This window comes from Chlorocebus sabaeus, chromosome 9, assembly GCF_047675955.1.
Source record: "Chlorocebus sabaeus isolate Y175 chromosome 9, mChlSab1.0.hap1, whole genome shotgun sequence".
Classification (NCBI taxonomy): domain Eukaryota; kingdom Metazoa; phylum Chordata; class Mammalia; order Primates; family Cercopithecidae; genus Chlorocebus; species Chlorocebus sabaeus.
In genome coordinates, this window is record NC_132912.1 from 114,041,897 (window position 1) to 114,048,628 (window position 6,732).

The window sequence follows — 6,732 nt, forward strand, 5'->3', positions numbered from 1 at the left end:
AGCTACTGGATGTTTCTGAGCAGGGAACCATGTTATAAGACTCATACTAGGATTAAGTGGCCATCAGTGTTGAAAATTCCCCAACAGACATTTTTTCTGTATCAAACCCACTGCATACTCTGTCACCTGAGAGTTTTCTTTTTTTTCTCTCCTCCTTTGAGCCAAGCAGCCTCAATTCCTCTACACTCCTCTCCCTCTTCAGGATTTTCCCCCAGGAAGTACAAATTTCTTATTTCTTTTTAATGCAGAGTAATTTCCAACTTTCTGTCTTTTTTATTTTCTACTGATTTTTATAGATTTCAGGGGTGCAAGTGCATTTTTGTTTCATGGCATAGTGGTGAAGTCTCGGCTTTTAGTGTAACTATCACCCAAGAATAATGTATATTGTTCCCAACCTTTGTGTCTTGAACTCGCTTTTGGAGTCTTACTCTTCATTCTCAGCAGTTTCACAAGGCATTTTCTCCAGAGTAAATTCAGAGTTCACTCCAGAAAGATTTGGTGAAGAGAGTATTTTCCATCTTTCCCTCTCTGTATAGTCAGCACTGAAGGTCGTGCCTGAATCATTGTGTTGTTTATAAAATCTCTAAGAGGAAAAAGAACCTACTTCCAAGATTGCTTTTCTTTTATCATTTGCCCAAGGAAGACTCTAGCCTGTAATTTTGCTGGGAAATCTTAGACTTGAAAATTTTGGGGGACAGAAATCAGAAATGAGTTGGCGAGTTGGTGTGTTAGTCTGTTCTCCCACTACTAATAAAGACATACCTGAGACTGGGTAATTTATAAAGGAAAGATGTTTAATTGACTCACAGTTCCACATGGCTAGGGAGGCCTCACACTCACAGTGAAGGTGAAAGGCACATCTTACATGGCAGCAGACAAGAGAGAAGATGAGAGTCAAGTGAAAGGGGAAACCCCTTATGAAACCATCAGATCTTGTGAGACTTTACTACCATAAGAATAGTATGGGGGAAACTGCCCCCATGATTGAATTGATTGAATTATCTCCCACAGGGTATACTTTTTTTTTTTTTTTTTTTTTTTTTTGAGACAGAGTCTCGATCTGTTGCCCAGGCTGGAGTACAGTGGTGTGATCTTGGCTCACTGCAACCTCCGCCTTCCAGGTTCAAGCCATTCTCTTGCCTCAGCCTCCTGAGTAGCTGGGACTACAGGTGCATGCCACCACGCCCGGCTAATTTTTGTATTTTTGGTAGAGACAGGGTTTCACCATGTTGGCCAGGATGGTCTCGATCTCCTGACCTCGTGATCCACCTACCTCAGCTTCCCAAAGTGCTGGGATTACAGATGTGAGCCACTGCGCCTGGCCCCCATTATACTTTCTAAACCACAGGTTGGATGTTGGCTTGGTTTGAGGTGTGAGTTGGTTGATATTGCAAAAGTGTGGGATAGATGTGGGAAGGGGGCACTGAGTTTGGCAGAGGGGTGTGTGTGTGTGTGTGTGTGTGTGTGTGTGTGTGTGTGTGTGTCTATTTGTCTGTCTGAACTTTTGGGTCTTTGGATGCACAGGCCTGTGAGTGTTTCCAGTCAGCAAGAGTGACTTCAAAAGCAAAGAGGCACTTGAGTCTTGCTTAGCAATCGGAAGACAAAAATCCTTATAGAAAATTTCTGTCCTTGTCACCTCTCTGTCTATATTGGGAAGAACATTGGTTCTGGTGAAATTTTGCTCACTCTGTAGAAGTGTTAGTTTAATAACCTGCCTCCAAGATTCCCTCTGAAGCCAAGAAGTTGAGTTTCACTATTATTTAATAAAGTTTCAAGGTAGTATTAAAAAAAAGGACATGTCTGTGCTGGTGGGTGAGGAAGGTTTATTTCTTGTTTTGTATTTATTTATTTTATTTTTTGCACATAGACATTGATTATAAAAAATAGCTCCAAGGTTGATAAAAACCAGCCTTCCTCAGCCTGCTCAGAGAGAGTTGCTCTTATTTCCAATTATCCAACTCACTGGCTGCTAAAGTATTGCTCCTTCAGCGCTACAGACAAGAGAAATTAGTTACAGAGGCAAATTGCTTTGTTGTGTTTCTCGCCTGAGCCATAATTCATGTGGAGGGGCATCCGGCATTGTGCTAGGATCCTTATTCAAAGTGCAAGTGTGCATGAAAGCTCTCTGCCACCTCAGGCACCGCTGGGTGAGCTGCCCGTTTGTCACCCGACCCAGAGCCGACAAAACAGTCTCTCCATCTTTCTTTGGTTCAGGTTCACTCACATTTTGATGAACCTCCATGACTTCTAATTATTTAACATTCCAAATTACATAGATTCCCAAATGCTTTTGGAGTGATGAGTACCTTGGAGGATGCAATGCCCCATGGAATCAGAGCATTTTTAAATGGCAGTGAATATTTGGAGGAAGTATCCTCTTCTCTGTCACTTGGATCTGGGTTTCAATCCTGCCTCCGCCACTTGTGGATTCCATTGAATCTCTGTTTTTCTCATCTGCAAAGGACAGTTGATGCTCATTCAAGAGGTGATACAGGGACTGGGTGAAATAGTTCAGGCAAATCCTGTTGCTTGGTGTCTGATCCCCAGGAGGCCCTCAGCTAGTTTCCTTCTGTTGGTCAGGTAGACTCTGTTCAATTCACCCCTCCCTGACTGAGTGCCTACTGGATGCCAGTCAGTGAGTGGGTCCCTGGGGATATAGCAAAAGGATGCAGCACCTGTTCTCTGGAGTCTCACAGCCTGTATTAGGCACTGTAGGGTTTGTGGTAAACTGTTTAAACATATAGTGAGACTTCTACCTCTCCTGATCAGTTTGGCCCTTTCAGGAGCCTGCTTCCTGACATAGCAGCAAGGTTATAATTGAAAAGCCAGTTTAGCTTCCTCTTTTATCAATGCTTTTAGATCTCGATTTTGTCATCACCTTGCTGTAGGAACTGAACTGGAATAAGCCCTTTTCCCATCGACAGCTCTAGAGTCTTGGAGACAGAACTTTCAGAGCTTTGGAAGGCATGAAAGACAGTCAATCACAAGTGCCCAGTCATGCAAAATACTTTATTTGTAGTCTAAACTGATTATTTTTTTTTTTTTTTTTAAACTTTAGGTCTAAAGTTTTCTCTAAATATTGAGCCTTTGGGAATCCAGGCATTTTGTGAGGTAGCACACTCTCTTTGTTTCATACCTAATTTCGACTAATGTTGCTGTTTAGGCTCTAAGTTTTGTTGGTTGAAGGCTGGTTAGCTTGCAAGCATGCATCTTTTTATCTATAAGACAGGCCCAGGAAGCAACTTCTACCTATAGAAATTCACAGCCCAGACATTACAGACACCTTCATTTCCTCAGATTGCACTGGCTGCCCAGCTTGAGGGTGTGTGTGTGAAGAGGGGTGGGAGGGAACCTAGCATAAGTGTAGGCATCTGAGTGTGATTTTGTGGAATCTCCAGAATGTCTGTACAGGAGGGGCACTGGTCTGATTACAGGTGGGTAGGGTGTGGGATGCTAAGGGTCTTCCTCCCAAATGCAGAACAAGCGTACTCTTTCTAGTTGGACTTCAAGTTTATTTGAAGACAAGGTGCGCAGCTGATTGAGATTATCCATACAACAAATACTGAATGAGGACCTGCTATGTGCCAGGCATTATTCTAGGCACGGGCATGCATTGTGAATGAAGCAAGCTACCAGCTGTCATGGAGTTATCTTAAGCAGATGCTCAAGGACCCCCACCAACCCTTTCTCCTTTAGCTAATTTTTACTTTCTAGCATTGTTCCTTCCCATAACACCATGACCATATTTCCTGGGATTCTCCAGAGGTGGAAACAATATGACTTAGTATTTCCTGAAATTCATGTTTTCATACAAGAACTGAGAGACTGGAAAAGAAGTGAGAAAGTAAGCAGTCTGTAAAGGTAATGGAATGGAAACCACTATTTAGCCATATGAGAGAGGCAGGGGAATGAGATGAGCAATGACGTAATACTGCATTACTACAGATATTCCTTGAAACAAAGAAAAAATACAATTTGGGCAAAGTTGTCTTCAGCATTTTACTAGCTTGATGTTGCTGCTGCCTTTTTTTTTTTTTTTTTTTTTTTTTTTTTTTTTTTTTTGAGATGGAATCTTGCACTATTGCCTGGGCTGGAGTGCAGTGGCACAATCTCGGCTCACTGCAACCTCCGCCTCCTGGCTTCAAGCAATTCTCCTGCCTCAGCCTCCCAAGTAGCTAGTATTACAGGTGCCCACCACCACGTCCAGCTAATTTTTTGTATTTTTAGTAGAGATGGGGTTCTACTATGTTGGCCAGGCTGGTCTCAAACTCCTGACCTCATGATCCACCTACCTCGGCCTCCCGAAGTGCTGGAATTACAGGCATGAGCCACCATGTCCAGCCGACGTTGCTTTTTAAGCAGGCTCTTTTGAGTCACTGAGAAATGAGGCCAGGAAGGGTATTATTACCTAAGGTGCTTGAATGAAGCTTAAGCATTGTCAGTGGTTCCTTTTGCCTTTTGACCTTGATTTTGGTGCTAACTTGCTGCATGGGAACCTGAATCTTTCCCTATGGATGGCCACTGGAATCTTTAGGCCTGAGACTCAGAGCTGATAATGGCATGAAAGGTTGAGCAGCTAACTGCTCTAGGGACTTAAAAATAGACACCAACTTTGGGAGGCAGAGGCAGGCGGTTCACCTGAGGTTGGGAGTTCGAGACCAGCTTGACCAACATGAAGAAACCCCGTCCCTACTAAAAATACAAAATTAGCTGGGTGTGGTGGTGTGTGCCTGTAATCCCAGCTACTCAGGAGGCTGAGGCAGGAGAATTCCTTGAACCTGGGAGGTGGAGGTTGCGTTGAGCCGAGATCACACCATTGCACTCCAGCCTGGGCAACAAGAGTGAAACTCCATCTCAAAATAAATAAATAAATAAATAAAACAGACACCAACTTTTCTTCAATGAGATGGACAAGTATTTGTGTCTGATGTGGGGTGGCAGTGGTGGGGGTTCTCTTTCACAAATAACTACAGCCAGTTAGCTTGGGTCATAGATGTCCTAAAATTAATTTTTGTTAGAAATAGTTTCTAGTGTTCATATGACTAGGTAGGTAGAAGTTTTCCTTCTCTATCCCTGTCTTTCTACCTCCTCTCTGTTTCCCTCTTCTACTCTCAAAAAGAAGCTCACATCTTCGCATGGCCCCGAGATGTGTTCACACTGTCTCCAGAGGGCTGAATCCCAGGTGCCCACATGAAAACCTGCTCGTGAAAGGCCCCTGTGTTAGCTTGATTCTCTTCCCTGGCCCACTTCCCCCTCCTTTAATGGAGCTTCCTGAAATTTCCTTCCAAATAACCTACTAACCCACTTACTCTCAAATCCTTGTCTGGGGGTCTGGTTTGGGGGTAACCCAAGCTTAAACCTACAGATCTGAACATAGAGGGCAGCACACTATACCCACTTTTTGATACCTTCCTTTGCCTAATTATGAAAACATCCTGGAGGTTGTTTAATGCCATACTTTGTGTGTGTTTATTTAGAGTTCCATTGTAGGGCACCCACACATTTAAACCTCTGTAGAACTTTATATTTTATGTTCTAAATAAGTCATCTAGAATAGATCTTATTATTATTTTTTAGTTTCTTGAATCAGAAATTCTTCTGGCCCTGGACTAGGCCCTGGGGTGTAGAAACACACCAGACACTAGGCTCCGGGTAAGCCGGGCCTGAATTCAAGTTCAGCCGTGCCTCATTCCAATTGCATGATCTTGGACAGGTTACTTAAGCTCCCTTACCTCACTTTGCTCTCTGTGAAATTGGAAGAGCAAAGCCTCCCCACCTCAGAACCTACGAAATAAAAATGAGACAATGATTATTAAACACTGGACCCATGATAATAATGTTCTCAGGAACAGATATCCCCATCCCAACCTCCTATCTCATTCCTCACGGGCTTCCCAATAGGTCATAGCATCTGTCACCTTGCTCTGTAGTTGCTAAATCTATCTGGACTGTTATGGGACACAAAGGAAGGAGAAAGGGAGAGATTAGCTGCACCTGAAAGCATGGAGCAGGGCAGCTCAGATGAGGTGACGTTTGAACTGGGTCGTAAAGACTGATGAGGATTTCACTATGAAAAGGAAGAAAGAAAGAAAGACTTCTTGGCTGTTGTTCTGGGTATTACATATAGCTCATCTGGCTGGAGAGAAAAGGGGCTCAGGAAGTCCCACTTACGGGATCTGATGTAGGAGGCTGGGCGTTTTGCCTACATTAACTGTTTGAGCGCTGATCTCTCATATCATCAGGTGGCTCAAACCTAGCACCAGCCTTAGCACCTCAGAAAGGATAGAGCCCTCAGTCCACTGGTAAATCCTGTGAGAGCTGGACGGTGACAGTCCCTTTGTTCCTTCACTCCCTGGGGTCTGGGGAGCTCCTGGGACTTCTATTTTTGCCCCCAGTTTTAGAGCAGAAGTTGCACCAATTTTACTGATAGTGTTTAAAAGTGAAGATAGATCTAATAATTAAATGTCAGGAGTGTTCACTTGCAAATCTGAATACTTAGCTTCTTTTGCAAATTGGGAATATCTGGCAAAACTCAGTCCACATTTATGTGTGCCAGGAGTCACCTGGGGCCTGGGAGGAGAAGTTCTCCTTTCCCAGGCACTTCTGCTTGCCCCGGGCCCCACCTCACCCCGCTCCTCGACACAGGCACGGGCTCATGACTTTTTACCTCTACATTAACACTATTATTATAATATTTTATAATTGAAGAATATTCATCCATATTCATGTCTC